Source organism: Cupressus sempervirens, chromosome 7 (genome assembly GCF_028749045.1).
Source record: "Cupressus sempervirens isolate cs-2001-9-10 chromosome 7, ASM2874904v1, whole genome shotgun sequence".
Classification (NCBI taxonomy): Eukaryota; Viridiplantae; Streptophyta; class Pinopsida; order Cupressales; family Cupressaceae; genus Cupressus; species Cupressus sempervirens.
In genome coordinates, this window is record NC_143124.1 from 573,496,322 (window position 1) to 573,512,691 (window position 16,370).

Genomic DNA, 16,370 nt, shown 5'->3' on the forward strand with positions numbered 1-16,370 from the left:
AAGTGTTCCACATCTTTGGACTCACCTTACATTAGTTAAAGCGTTAAGTGTACCACCTTGTGCTTTTTGATTATTCTTGGATAGATTTGCTTTTGGGGAATGAACATCTATACACACATAGTAATTAGGCCCCATGAATACTATTCGTGGATCTTGAGGGAGTGAGTTCCTAGTGAAACTCCTCTCAAAGACGGATTCCTTGTAGGTGGAGAGGATACTTTGAGAATCTCTTAGATAGATGGATCTTCAACTTGGTGATTGAGGCATCCTTTCTCCGGAGAGGTTGATAGATCATTAGGGGTTGATATCATAGATCTTGAGATAATCTTAGTTAGCGTGTCGAATTAATCTGGTTGCTTTGATTGGGCTAAAAGTGAAAAGGCATCAAAACCTTGGATCTGAAAGCTAAGTCCCCTTGTGGTCCACTATTGTGATTCGGTCACGTTTAGAGAGGGTTAACCATAGCAGACAATCCCTATACAGGGCAAACTGCAGACGAAACCTCAAGCGGTAATAGCCACTTCTGCCGTGGTTGCAACAATCGCTATATAAATGTCCTCGTGGAAGAAATCTCCATGGGGTATGGTTCATTGTGGGTTGTCAGATCTCCCTAGCAGCTCTTGAAGATTAAGTTCTCAGACTGTGTCAAAACCTCGGTGCGCCGAGATTGGAGGTCACCCCTGTGAATCATAAAAGTTACAGAGTCAAACCATTACTAAAAACCTTAGAGAGGCCAATTTTTATTTTCTAAGGATGTATGCAATGATTGTGAAACTCTTTGAGAACATACACAATTAGCTCTCCTAGGGATTAGCATAAACTAAGTCACTTGATTGCTCATGCGCAAGGTTGCTTTGCCCCTTGTTCATTGTTTGAAGACTGTTTGCTTGAAATCCCTATTTTCTATCTTGTGTACTTGGTTTATGATAAAGAATCTATTGATACATCTAGTTGGATATTTAAAATGAACAAAATCTGAGTTCTTGAGTTGAGACTTTACGATCGAATAACTTTGTTGTCCCATTATTTTGAGTCTCCCTAGGTTGATCCTATTTGGATTAGGCTACTTAACCCATTGTTAGAAGCCTTTTTGCACCATGGGTTATTGTGCTTTGACCTCTTGAACTAGTAATCATTGATTTCACAAGAGACCTTGTTTGGAGTTGGTAAGTTAGAAACCGTCCTTATTGAGAAAGATATACACTTGGATCCTTTGATATTACACTTGGAGAGTCTTAGTAATCTCTTGTCCATTCACTTTCATTAAAGTTCAATTTTAATTAATTAAAATTTGGGTAAATCATCCTCCTGGTCCATATGTGCTAGGGTATTCACCCAAAGTTGTGAGCACCTCTGTGGCAGTGTTGGTTTATGCCTATTGCAAAATTCTATCTCATCACATCTCTTTTGGACAAGTTAGTGCTTTTACTATCCTAGTCTGATACCAATGTTTTTTTTAGGGTTATCCTATCAACTAGTACATTTTCATTACAAGTGCTATTACATGTTGCTCAACATTCAAATGATCTCAAATGGTATCAAATTTCTCAAAATGACTCTTGGTCTTCTTTCTTCTTCATCTTCCATATCTTTCTAGTCTCTCATTTCCATTATTCCTCTTCTTCATGTCTTCTTGATTCTTTTCCTCCTATTATCATATAGTCTACCTTCTTCTATTCATTCTTTCTCTTCTTCCATACTTGATTCTTCTTCTTCTAGAACCATGGATCTTGGATATCTTTTTAGGGATCCTCATTTGAGCTCAGATGAAATCCACCTCCTTCTTGAATTTGAAAAGTGTTGTCACTCCAATAGATGCATGGATGCTAACGTTGCAACAAAAATGATTAAAAAAATGGATAAATCAGACACTTTTTCTAGGATCATGTGCAAGATTAAATCACAATATCCTTCTTCCAAATATTTTCCATCTTCCAAGTCTTATCATGATTCTTCTAAATATCATACAAATTCTTCATCCTCCAAGTCTTATCATGATTCTTCTAAATATCGTTCAAATTCCTTATCTTCCAAGTCTTATCATGATTCTTCTAAATATCCTTCATATTCTTCATCTTCTAAGTCTTACGATAATTCTTCTAAATATAATTCACATTCTTCATATTCTAAATCTTACCATGACTCTTCTAGATATCATCCATCTAAGTCTTCACCTACTTCTTCTTCACAATATCATTCTTCTTCTACTTCTACCAAGAGTCTTATTCCTCTTATTGAGATAGATCATAATGAACAACATGAAAAGTCTTGTGATACGCTTATCTACAATGCCTATAGTGACAATGATTATGATGATGATGATTATTACATTCCTATAGTTCCTAAAAGTCCTCCTAGTCCTATGCTTGTGCTTAAAGGGGATGAGTCACAGATGGATATTGATGGTAATCCACATGAATCAAATCTTGAAAACAACATTGATAAATTTTGTGAACAATACCTAAATGATAAATCTGCATTTTTTGATGAAGAGAAAGCATTTTTTTGTGCTGAAATACAACATCAATGGAATAAGAGTTCCTCTTCTAAGAATCCTCATGCTGAAAATAAAGATTACACTCTTGAGCAAGATCATGTTAATGTTGAACCTTTGTCTTCTGATGGTCCCCTTCCATCTTCTACTTCCTCCACTATCCATACATCCCTTAAAGATTCTGAGTCTCTCAAATCTTCTATCAATCCTTTATCCAACAAAGATCCTAATGCTTTTCATGCAGTTCCCTATAGTTATCCTCAAGGGCTACCTCTTAAAGAAACTCAAGCTAACCTTCACTTGGCTGCAAATACTTTTGATAATGCTAAATCTAAAGATCCTAAGCCTTCATGTGCTATAATGCCTACTTCAGCTAGTCCTTCACAATCTCCTCCAAAGTCTTCCATACAATTCCAACATGCTTCCTTCTCCTTAGGAGTGGCTTCATGTCAAGAGGACTCTAAAAATGATAAAGAAAAGAATATAAAGAAAGATCAAGATCAAGAACCTTCCATGTCATCCAATTATTTTCACAATGTCTCTGGTCCATTTCATGGTTCTTTTGATCCCTTAAACCCTTCCTCATTCATTCCACCATGTCTTAAGTCTTCTCCTAAGCAAGATCAAGATACTACTTACACTACTGAGCTTATTGACAATCAAAATGACCTTAATATAATTGCACCTTCCAAAGATGATACTTCCATTAAGGTTATTAAAAATAGTGCTATTACTTCCAATGTTGAGCCTATTGAAAATCAAGAGAACAATTCTATGCTTATGTTATCCAAAGATCCCTGTCAAGATCAAAGTCTTCCATCTTCTTGTTCTACCACTCCATGTTCCCTTCCACTTTCTACTCTTCCTAAGTCTTCTCAAGCTATAAGTTCTCCTATTAAAGAAGTTTCTCCTATTCAAGATGTTCATGATATTATTGAAAATCCTAATGCTCACTACAAAGATGCTGATGTCCTTGACTGTCATATAGATATTGATGAACTTATTGATTACCCTTTTGCATCTTCCACATCCATCCTTGGACCTCCCCCACCAATACTAAATGCTTCATATCTTCCTTCCATCTTGGGTCCTTATGTCTCTTCACTTTCTCCTCCCAATTCTCCTAGTTCTTCATCCATCTTGGGTCCTTACATCCCTCCCTCTCCTATCTTTCCTCAAGATCAACGTAGATGCATATCCTTAAATCCTTTTCATCCACCCACTCACCTAAACCAGTCATATCATCCTTCTTCTTCCACAAGTCCCAAGTCTTTTGGAAGTAACTTGAATGTTCAATACAAGAAAAAGAAGCAATTCAAGAATCCATATAAAAAGGTAGACCACCATGTCTCATCTAATCGACATGGGGGCATAAAGTCAAAAGAGATATCTAAGAAAAAAATTATAAGACAAGTATGGGTTCCAAAATCCATCATTGAAGATATTATCTCTACATCATCAAAAAGAAATGAAAAGAGGCCTACAACTATATGGATTCCAAAGTCTTTCTTGAGAGAGTCTAATGTTGAACGACAATTAAATTTGACATTCAAGCTTCCAAAGAATTCCGCTTCATCTTCTTCCAAAAGAATTCTTCCATTCCATGTGCCTAAACTGCAACCTTTTCTATCCACTCACCATATTCCTTCTCATATTCCTTCATTCACATTTTCTTCATCCTTTTGCCACCCTTCAAGGTGTGTGTTGACATTGATGTTGCCTTCATTTCCATTTTTCAATCTCACTCACTTCGCATAAAGCCATATCCTCCATTTTTATCTCCCATCTTCCTTTCCCTATTAGCATCTTTGAGCATATCATTTGAATTCCTTTGTATATCATGATTTAAACATTCAAGGAGCATTATCTTAAAAGCTTGACTTCTTCCACAAAAAAAAAAAATTGAAAAAGATTGAAAAAAACAAAAGAGAAAAAAAAGATTTTTTTTTAAAAATGTGCCTTGGTGAAAACCTAGTAATCAGGCACCTTGGTAGCAAAAGTAAAGAGAAATAAATTCATCCTATGGTGAAAACCACTCCCTTGTGGTGCCTTGGATAAGTACCATGATGAAAACTTGACAATTAGGCATCATGCGTAGTTCTTCTACATCTTTCATTCATTTTGTCTTCTCTCTTTGATCTTGACAATGTTGACCTATAGAAAAACATTTGGCTATCCTATGAGATATCTTATGATGATCTTGTTTTCATTCCTTTCATGTTTAGCCTTCATATCTATTTTCCTCCATTCATTCTAGTCTTTCGCTATCCTTTTCCCATTTACCCTTTTGGTCTTGATCTAATAAAATAGAGTAAAATATGATGCTATAAAGTCTCTTGACATGTATACTCCTTTGGATTGCATCTTTCCCACATTTACATTATGCTTTTATGAATTATCATATGCTGGCCTTTCATTTCTTGTCCAAATGTTCTTTACATGACAAATTTTCCCTAGCTTGGGTACTCTTGAGGAGTCAACCTTTGAAGATCACTTTCACTTGCTTCATACACTCCTTGCTTATCCATAATATCCACTAGCTTGTTGTTCCATCATGTCCTCTACCTTGCTAAACATTGGGACTGCATGATGTGATCTTGCTTGAGAGTTTGATGCCCATTCTATCTAAGGGCATCTTTGTACATATTTATTGATCCTGAAAAAAATCCAAAAAAATTGATATATTTTAAAAAATCCAAAAAAATGATATATTGTAAAAAAATTTAAAAATTGAAAAATGTCCTGAAAAAATGATCATCTTAGTGACAACCTAGCAAAAGGCACTTTGATGTATCTTCAAAAATGATTATATATTCCAAAAATACAAAAAAAATAAAAAATTCAAAAATTCAAAAAAATAGAAAAAATGCCTTGGTGAAAACCTGGAAACAGGCGCCTTGGTAGCAAAAATACAAAAATTTTTTTTTTATAAAAAGTCCTGAAAAAAATTTAAAAAAAAAAAAAAAAAAAAAATCCAAGTGGTGAAAACTTGGAAACGGGCGCTACTTGAGGCCTTTGCACCCTTGTTTCTTAGCACATGTCCTCGACACTTAGCCTTTCTCCACCATGCCTTGTCCTTGTTACCTTGGTTTGGAATTGGTCTTTGTCTAGGGGGCATAACTATGTTAGCTTTGGTTTCTTAGATGTGTGAGTCTTTAGGACACCTCACAAATGGTGTTTTTCAACACCCATTGACATCGAGTGTTTTTCAACACTTATTGGTTTGGTCTTACCCAATATCATCATGTGATCTTACCTTCCTGCAAGAATTTGATCCTTCTCCTCAGAACTCAGTATCAGTTAACACACTTAAATTTTTAAATGCAACACTTAATGCTTGACTTATGTCATGATCTTTTCTTTGTGTGCTGACTGTTATTGATTTTTGTTGAGTGTCCTTGTCTGATAAGTCTCTCCAGGATGCATCGCTAGAGGACTTGGGGCATGGGACATGTTTTTTTTTGTGCTTACGGGTGTGGTCTTGAACTCTAGAGTGTCTTTTGTTGTCCCCTTGAAACACTTAGGAGATTTGAGACATCATCCTTGATTGTTTTTGCACAACCATTCTTATAGTCATCTTGGCATCTATGCCTTGATGTGAGCATAGTTTTTCTATATTAAATTGGGTAAGCTAACATCGAAGTCATCTTGACCTTTATGTCTTTGATGCTTATGTTAGAATCTTTCCACATTTCAATCCAATATAAATCGCATTCATATCTTCATAGTTGCGCTTGTGACTAGTGACGATTATGTGATTTTTCGATGTCCGTTAATAATCGCCCAATGATGAAAATAAGTTCTTTTACATTCTCTAATGAATGATGAACACAAAATCCTATGTTACTGTTGCTCTTTTGCAAGTACACCATTGCATTTCATGTAGCTTGCATTATTAGACTTCATGTTAGTTTGCATTTTTAGGCTGCATTATGAGTTTGAGAGGGTTCTCCTTTCATCTTTATTGTGGACATTTAATCAATTGTGGTCACATTTTGATCTTCATTTCCTTATTTTCTTTCGTGATCTCAATCGAAATTTCTATCTTAAATAGTTGATTGATTTTTGGAGCATTTTCTTTTCTTATTTCTATTTCTTTCCATATCTTTCAAACTTCTATCTTCCATTTTCTTTTTCCCCACTTCTTTTCTTCTAAATCACCTTTGGGGCATAATATTTCATGCTTGATGATCTACCTTGGTTCTATGATTCTTATATCTTTCATCTTACATCAAGAACCTTATCTTTTGTTTGATTTGGTCAAATTTATCAATTTGTTGTTTCTCCTCTATCTCATTTCGATTTTGATCACGAGGGAGCAGTAATTATCAATTTCAATCCTTGATTCAGTTTTATCAATTTTATCCTCGACTTTTTCAAGTTAAGATTTATTTGTATTCTTTGTCCTGATGTGTTCCCGAGTCGACCACACATCTGGGTTGTTTTGTGATCCCAATTTGACCTCACACTTCAATTTCTTTCTTTGACTACATGTGTTCCCGAATCGATCACACATTAGTCAAAGAGGGGCAAATGTATGCACCCAAAAATGGTCGCCTAGACTATGGACCCCCATTATTCAATTTATAAATTTATCAAATTTTCTGAATCAATGGTTTGTGATATTTTATTAAATCAATTCAAATCAATTTCCTTGATCAAATTCGATTTATTTCATTTCTAAGATTGATCATTTTATTCCAAGTCTTATTTAATTAAAAGAAAATCTTCTCTTTTAATTAAATAAAATAAAATCCCCATTTAATTAAAAGAAAACCTCTCTTTTAATTAAATAGTTCATCCACATTTAATTAATTAAGAGAAAAACCTCTCTTTTAATTTAATTAAATATCTTCTATTTAATTAAAAAGAACTTGCTCCCTTTTAATTAAATAAAAATCCTACTTAAATATCTCTTTTGATGAAAAAAGGAAATAAAATAAATTCTTTTTATTTAATTTCTTTACACTTAAAAATGTGATCTAAGTGGGATTTATCTTTCCACTTTCTCCTCAACCACTCCTCTTTTCTCATTGGTGGAATTTTGTCTCACATGGATCAAGCTCTATTATCCCATATTGGTTGTGAGAAGCCTCTCACCTCCATAATTTCCTTTATAAGGGAGAGCCCTCTCCTCATTTTAGAGACCCATGATTATGCTATCGTTATGCTGCAGGTTTGAAGACCAATTTTTGAAGGAGTTTGAATACAAAAGCTTTTTGTGGAGAACTTCTATTTTCTTGTCTTTTTCTCTCTTGCACCCATCATGGGCTTTTAGCTTAAATCTTGCATTTATAGATTATATTTTTCTTTCATAGATTAGATCTTATTTTCATGCATATTTGAAGATCATGGAGACTAGCATTCTTGCTTTTCCTCTTTAAATCTCTCATCTCATGGTGTACTTGCATGGGCACAAAAATAGGTCAAACTGAGGGCCTCCATTGCAAACCCTTGCACTCTATGAGTAGAGAGCTATGGATCGATTTGTGAGGGCTCATTCTTGAGTTTTCTTACATGTAATGATTCATAGAAGTGTGACAACAAGAACAACCTTGTTTTGCCTTCTCTTCTATATTTTTTGTTGCTTGTTCCTTTTTTTGTAGACAAAATATCATATGATACTTCTCTAATGTCATACTATACACTTGGTTTGTGCACTTCTCTAAACCCTTCTATCCAAGATATCCTATAGATTGGAACACTTGAATGTTGACTTAGAGCTCCCTAGTCATGGAGTGCAAGAAGCATGAAATAAGCTCTTAAATGAGCCTTAGAGATGTAGCCCTTGCTAGTAAACCATGAAATGAGAGGTTCTTGAGACAAAAGCAAGAATGCACGTGTCCAAGATAACCCTCAAACATGCAATACAAGAATGAACTATGCTAATATGAGTGCAAGGATGCAACTAAGCTAAACAAGATGAATGTTTTACAACCATTACTAATTAGACTATGTGAGCTATGATATAACAAAGAAAATTAAGTTATGCTAGATGAATCTAAGCTAAGATGGGGTATACAAGAATGAGACAAGAAGCAAGAAGTTCTCCACAAATGCTCTCAAGAAAACCTATCAAGAAACCTGCAACATAACAATGCTCAAAAATTGAATTCTTAGAGAGGGAGAGAGCTCTCTCTTTTAAAGGTGTACAAACAATTGATATCAAGATCAAGAAATGGATAATCAAGGATGGGGGTTGACTTTTGGCATGATACATGTGTAAGAGAAAGTCAACCAATGAAAAGGAGTTGACTTTTCATGTGAGACAAAAGCCTTTTCTTTTAATTTATAAATAGGAAAAAGACTCTATGTGTGCACATTGAGTGGGTTAGGAGAATGTAGTATTTTATTTAATTAAAAAGGGGACATGTTCTTTTAATCAAATATAGAATTAGGATATTATAGTCAAACTATAGGTTAAAATCAAATAAATTGATTATTTAGCAATTTGGCCTAGGGAATTGATTAAATAATTTAGCCAAAATGCTGAGAAGGGGGATAATAATCTAGATGATCATTTTTAGGTGATTACATTTGTCCCTCTTTGAATAATGTTTGATTAATTTGGTAACACATTACTTCAAAGAATAGAGAATCCAAGTAGGTAGCAATAGAAAGGGAGATTTGATTCTGAAGAATGAAATGTAGAAGAGATAGCAAGTCCTGAATGCATGACTTGGTAGCAATAGTATTGAATAGTAGGAGAAAGAGACAATATAAAAACTCAAGAAGAGTACTAACATCAAGTAAAGTGGATAGATTGAGAGAAAATGGAAAGGTCAAGCATATGCTCCTGAGAAATAGATAACTATAGCAAGCAATGATAGAATATTTTTGCCCCCTTGGGATCAAAATCGAAATGAGGTAAAGGGAATGCACAAATGAAAAATATATGATTAAATTGAGATAGAAAAAGGTCCATGATAATAGATAAGTGATTTAAACCAAAGAGTGACCATAAGGAAGTGATAGAATGCCCTAGTTTGACTAGAGTTGACCAAAAAGGACAAAGTATTAAAATTAGATCAAATCAAGTTGAAGAATTATATAAGGTAAATTGGAGTATGTAAGAAGTCTGGAAATGATGAAGACATGAAGAAATGAAGATATCCCAATGAAGATTAAACCTCACAAGGTTATTTTAATTACATAAAAATAGGTTTTAAAGGACCCAAAACCTTTAACAAAGTATAAGAGAAATACAAATATAAAAGTTCAGATAATAGAAGGCCTCCGAGACCACTAGGAAAAAAATCACAGTATTAGGAGGCCAAAGTATAGCTGTGCATAAAAAGACAACAAAAGAAAAGTAAAAGGACAACACCTAGATAGCTACAAGGTCTTCAATAGGTTCGTAGCTTGATTTGCTAGAGTGTTCATATTTTTCACAGAAGCTTTCATATCATCCAACTTTTTGACTTCCACTCCTTTAGTCTTCTTGGAATTGGCCCTTGTACATTTTCTTGGGCCTTGGTCCTCATTCACAACAGGGGAGTCTTGACCTTTACTCTATTCCATCTTGTTCAATAGGGTATTGAGATTATCAGCCACAATCTTCAAAATAGTGCAATTTTGATCTACTAATTTCTTGACTGTATTTTCCATGTTACTCACTCTAGCAACCAGACCATCCATCATTTTTTGTATCTCTTTGCTTGACTGGTCAAGGTTACTATTTTTGGTTTCAATTGTTAGCACATGCTTCATCAAGTTTTTTACCTCTTCTACATTGCCAATGACCTCAGATAGCCTATCAATGTGCTGACCCAACGTACACTCCCCCTTGTCATCTTGTTGAGCTGATCAAAGTCCCTTGATATATCTTACATTTGTTGTTTAAGTGTACCAATATCCTTCATAATCTATATTGGGTTACCCATGATGCCCTTTAGGAACCCCTGTTCATCCTCTCCCCTTTTATTAAAGTAGTCCTTCTGCTCCCCTTGTTTGTTTCTATCTAGGTCCACCTCCTTGAGATCATTGTCATCCTCCACATCCTGAGAAACTACCTTTTTTCTTTTTCTTTCCATCCTTGTAATTAAGGGTTTGTCATTATATGGGACATAATCCCTTTCTGCCGCCTTTCCCATGTTTCCTAAGACCTTTCCCAAGGTTCCTCTCTTTTGAAATCCCTTGCTCTACTCCTCATAAGCATTGTCTTGATCTAATTCACTCTCCTTACTCTTCCTTTTCTTCTTGGAAGAGCTTCCCATATCCCCTTTCTTGTTCTTCTTTAAATGACCCTCATCCACCTCATCCTTGTTATCCATATCAAAGTCCTCCTTAGAATCATTGCCCTCAGTCTCATAATCATGTGATTTCTTACTCTGCCTAGGCCTATCCACCTTTTTTTGACTTCAATAGGTTCATTAGTAAAACCATTAACCCCTCATGGCATGCGTGATCTCCCTCAGGATCATTTGAAAGGCAAAAATAGAATTACCCAAAGATTGTTTGAGATAAAAAGGAAAATTTATCCTAACCATATGCCTAAAATGGTTAACCAACATGAAATAGTGACCATAAATTTTGGTGAAGCACCCATCTAAAGTAAGATAATAATCACAAACATCACAAATCTCCTAGGGCATGAAATGAAACTGGGGCTAAAGTAAGAATTACCTATTTTCACTAGTCTTTTACATTCCTTAGCTAAATCCACAAACTCATCAACCGCCCGATTTGAGAGCTTTTTGTCCTAGTAGAAGTTGATACCCTCCATATCCAACCCCATGGCTTTAGCTATGATGTCTTTAGAGACCTCCATTCTTTGATTCCCCACCAAAACACTCCTATCTTTCCATGTCTTTATGAAATGTTGGGTTATAGCAGGGTTGCTTCCTTTCAATTTTTCCATAAAAATAGTAGAATTCCCTTGGTCCAGAATGTCCCAAATTTCCTTCTTCTTCCTCCACTCTTTGCAACTAGTAGTTTCAATTCTTTTCCTCTTTCCTCCCATCTTCTTGTCTCTAAGATGAAGTTTCTTTCTTCTCAGAAAAACCCTTTACAACAGAAAATCATGGTCAATATTGCAACCAAGGAGATTAATGGGAAAAAAGACCCACAATCTATGTAGCATTGATTTGTAATAAATTGTCCTTCTCACAATAGCCCACTACTTCCTAATTCTACCCATATAATAATTACTCATCTTTGGTGTATTCATCATTATTGAAACACTTTTTCTTACTTCTAGCTTTGTCATGCTCAATCAATAAACACCCCTGAATAAGAATAATATTATTGTGGTTCCATATTAACTTGTCATCACTCTTGCATGCCACATTAGTTGTCCAATCAACAACTTGGTTTGTTTCTTTATAGTTGTGAGTGACAACACAAATTTTAAAGGAATTGATAAGCTCAATGGCCTTACCTATAATATTGTTAATAGTCCAAGAAGGAATGGTAACTTTCTTAAGAAAATTAATAATATTAAGGGAGTCCCCTTCAATCTATATCTTATTCAAATTCAAACTTTTTGCATAGTTAAGACATATAGAGCCACACTAGCTTCTGCCACATGGTCTGTTTGAGCTCTAATAGGAATGGCCATTCCACCCACTCTATCCCCATTCATATTCCTAATGATGATACCACAATTGGAAATTCCTAGGTTGCCCTTCGAGTCCCATCAAAATTTATCTTATACTAGTCTATCGAGGGACAATCCCATCTAGCTAGATCTCTAAGGTTAGGACCACTTTGCACCAAAATAATACCATTTAAATTCCAATTATTAAGCACTAATTCTTCCTAATCATTTTGAGGTTGGTGTCCTTTTTCATAGGATCTAATATTCTCAGTCATCAAATTCATAATCTTGCAGAATACCTAATTAGGATTAGATTCTAAACCCCTAAACACCCTATCATTACATTCCTTCCATATGCCCCAACAAAGGAATGGGAGAATAAAATCCCACAATATCATAACCAAGGTGTTCGTAGAGGGAGCTTTCCAACCATTGAAAAAATCTTGAATTGTAGTAGGGCAAACCCAAGTAATATTTCATAGACCACATACCTTTTCCCATAACCTTCTAGAATAAGAACAATGAATAGTCATATGGTTAACCATTTTAACATCATTCTTATAGAGATAAAATCTATTAACTATGTTGAACCCTTTCTTTAATAAGTTATTTGTAGTCAAAATTTTATCCTGCAAAAGGATTCAAAAAAATATGTTAACTTTGGGTCATGTTATACCTTTAAACCAAGCTTTAGGCCAACAGGGCTCATGGTGCTTTTCAAAAGCCTTAGCATACGCCGAGGATACATAAAAAAATTCATTTAGATTATATTTCCATATCAGAGCATCCTCCTCATAGCTTAAAAAGATAGCATTCAGAATCTTGTTGAGGTCATTCAAGTCTCTATCAACTCTCTTGAGGTCCACCCAACTATTCTCCTCCTGATAGTCTTCAACAAAAATCCCAAGAGATGCTTACATTGTTCCATAAGACCATTCCATCTTTGATCAACATGGAGGGGGTGATCAAGAATCCAAATTTCATCCCAAAAAAGAATAGTCCTCCTATTTCCCACCTTCCATCTGACCCCTTTCTTGATAATCTATTAATTTTTTTAGCATGTTTCCAAATCATTGAGCCCCCTTGAAAAGTCTCATTGTTAAGAAAATTATTATCTTGATTCTCCCTATTGTATTTATCTTTCTAGATATCACACCATTCACCTTCCTCTTTATGCCATCTCCATAACAACTTAGCAAGCAAAGAATCATTCATAGTGGAAACTTTTCTAAGACTAAGGAAACCTTTATTAAAAGGCATACAAACTTTCTTCCAAGCAATCAAGGCTGGTCTTTTTTTTTTTTCCATACTCGTCCATAAGAAAAGCTTTTGAATTTTTTTAATTGCCAGAGCAAACTTTCCAGGGATCATAAAAACACTCAAGGCATACAACAAAACATTCTGTAATATAGATTTGAGGATAATAATCTTACTAGCTTGACTAAGGAGGGAGCCTTTCCAACCTAATAACTTCAAATGAATTTTATCAATTAGCAAACTTCAAAAGATCTCAAGTGGGTCCATACAAAGGGGTAAACCTAGATAAGAGCCTGATAAGGTGCCAATCTCACACCTAATAATTCTTTTAATTTTATTCTATCTATTATCATTAACATTAATAAAATTTTAATTTTATTCTAGTTTATAGTTTGACCAAAAGCTTGTCCATAATCCTCCAAAGAAATCTTTATGTTTCTAGCATTTCTAATTGAAGATTCTCCCATCACTATTGAATCATCCATAAAATTTTGATGAGAAAAAAAAATCTATTTAGAGAAGGGTTTGAGACCAACAAAATCTCCCATAGACACCATTTTTCCACAAACCTTCCCAAGCATTAAGCTATAAGAATGAAAAGGATAGGTGAAAGTGGATCCCCCTACCTTAAACCATGAGAAGCCTAGAAAAAAGGAGTTGGCAAACCATTCACCAATACTGAGAAAGAAGTAGAAGAAACTAGCATATGGACCAGGTCCCTAAATCTTTTATTAAAACCAAAAGCTTCCAGCCCTCTTTGCAAAAAGGCCCAATCCGCCCTATCATAAGTGTTGGATAGATCAAGCTTAAGGAAGAAATCCTCTTTCTTGGATAAAGTAAGGGAGTGAATATTTTCATTCACCAAGATAATAGAATCCAAGATCTGCCTACCAGGAACAGAACCATTCTATTGCTTGGATACCAAATTAGGAAGAATAAACAAAATTCTAAGAGTTAAAACTTTAGATATAACTTTATAAAAAGAATTAAAAAGACTAATTGGATGAAACATGTTCATGCTATTAGCACCTGACTTTTTTGTAATCAAAGCAAGGAAGGTACCATTCAATTCTTTTAGAATTTTCCTAGAACCAAAGAACTCCTTAACCCCATTACAAACATCTTCACGAATGATATACCAATACTTATGGAAGAATAGGAAAAGAAACCCATCTAGCCCTAAAGCCTTATCTCCATCAAAGGAGAAAATAGCCTTGGCAGTTTCTTCATTAGATAGAATAGAAGTGAGAAATTTATTCTGATCTTTAGATATACAGTTTGGTATACATTCTAGGAACATATTTTTCTTCTCCTTGTCCAAATTGGGATCACCTTGCAATAAATTGCTCAAAAAATCCATGACTTCCCTTTTTATAATCTCCTCATCCTCCGTAGTACCTCCATTAACATTGAGTTTGGATATTCTATTACTCATCCTATGCTTCAAAGTAGTCATGTGGAAGTATTTAGTATTCTAGTCCCCTTCCTTCAAAATTTTTTTTCTAGATCATTGCCTCCAGAATATTTCCTCCTTAGTGATAATATTGTGTATTTCAATCAATTTCACACTCTCTTCTTTCCTAGAAATAGTCCCATATCCATCAACCTGAATATTGTCCTGAATCTCTTTAAGCTTCTCCAAAACCTTCTTTTTGTTCTCAAAAATGTCCCCAAAAGTATCCTTATTCCATATTTTGATATTCTTTTAAACATTTTTCAACTTACTTGCAATTTTGAACATGGTAGTACCCTCCACATGAATGTTCCACCACTCCTTAACGAGATTTTCTAGTCTCGGATGGAGAGTCCACATTTTTTCAAACCTAAAGGGATAATTCTTCTTAAAGGTCAATAGATCAGCCATAACAAAAATTGGGTAGTGATCTGAGCCAATACAAACCTAAGCAAAAAGAGAGCATTTATATTTTAAAAACCAATCACTACTTATAAGGGCTCTGTCCAACCTTACCTATATGAGGTCCTTTCTAGTTCTTCTATTGGTCCAAGTATAATCAATCCAATGCAAATTCATATCATGCAATAGATGATTATTAATAAAATCCATTAAATCCAATCTATTTTCCAAGTTTGTCTAACTTCCTCCCATCTTTTCATTTTCTTTCAAAGGAGTATTAAAATCCCCCATAATAATCTAGTTATCCTCCACAATTTTTTTTCTTTGATTGGAGATATCTTCCCAAAGTGCTTTTCTACCCCATTTAGAATTGGGAGCATTAGAATTTGTAAGCACCCAAACACAACCATCCTTAGAATTAGTAAATCTAATATTCATCATATTTTTATTCTGAGAGAAAAGTTCTCCCTTAATACATTTGTCATTCTAGTATACCACCATGCGACCTAAGGCCCCATCAGAATCATTCTCAATAATCTTACCTCCCCGAAAAACCAAGCGACCTCACAAGGTTAACTACACAGAAGAAGACAAAATTTTAAAATGTGATTTTGACTATCAAGATGAACTCACATATTGATTTCAATCCTAAAAATAGATCTAAGATGTCAAAATTAGCTAGGGGTTAAAATGTTATATAGATGTGATGACATGTATAGAAGAAGCAAGAGAGTGGATGTGATCAACAAGGAATGAAAGACATGATTGAGAGAAATAGTGAGAAGAAATGAACATAGTTAGCTAATGTGTCCGTTAAAGATGAAGAGAGAGCTCTCTCCCTATGAAAAATGCAATACTAAGCTAGAATGTACCTATGATGCAACTAGTATGAAAAATGGTTTACTTTCAAGGGACACAAATCATTTAGACTCTAATTTCATCATTGAGCATTATTAGGGACATCGAAAGATAATGCAATCATCACTAGTATAACTATATATATATATATATATATATATATATATATATATATATATATATATATATATATATAGATATATATAATCTATGTTAGATAGATATGTGGGAATCCAACCTAAGCATCAAAGACATGTAAGTCAAGATGACTATTACAGGTAGATTCCCTAAGTTTAGTATAGAAAGATTACACCTGTATCAAGGCATAAGTGCCAAGATAACCCCCAAGTACAGTCTTGTGAAAATAA